Source organism: Colobus angolensis, unplaced genomic scaffold (genome assembly GCF_000951035.1).
Source record: "Colobus angolensis palliatus isolate OR3802 unplaced genomic scaffold, Cang.pa_1.0 Scaffold5922, whole genome shotgun sequence".
NCBI lineage: Eukaryota > Metazoa > Chordata > Mammalia > Primates > Cercopithecidae > Colobus > Colobus angolensis.
The window spans coordinates 3,074-3,455 of NW_012119513.1; positions in this window are offsets into that span (position 1 = coordinate 3,074).

A 382-nucleotide genomic window follows, 5' to 3' on the forward strand; every position below is an offset into this window, starting at 1 on the left:
TTTTTCAAAACGAGAATGAATTTGCCGTGCTTCTTCCAGCTGTTAAAACACATTTGCAAATCAAAACTCCAGATCAAAAATAACATTTCTGATCCGGATGTAAGCCTACATTAAAACCAACAGAACACCACTTCTACCCCCAGACCCTTCGGGCCGTCACCACCCAGGCAGCGCCAGGCCAGGGTGACGGGACCTGAGGCGCATCTCAGCCACCCTCCAAGACACTGTGGCCACGGTCTCCAATGAGCACCTCTCCCCGGCCTCCCAGCTCAGCCCTGGGCCCCTCTCCCTTCCTCCAGACACTCCCCTGGCGACTGTGTCCAGTCTGGGGCTCCCAGGCCATCTACAGGCTAAGAGACCCATAGTAACCTCTGAACTCAAA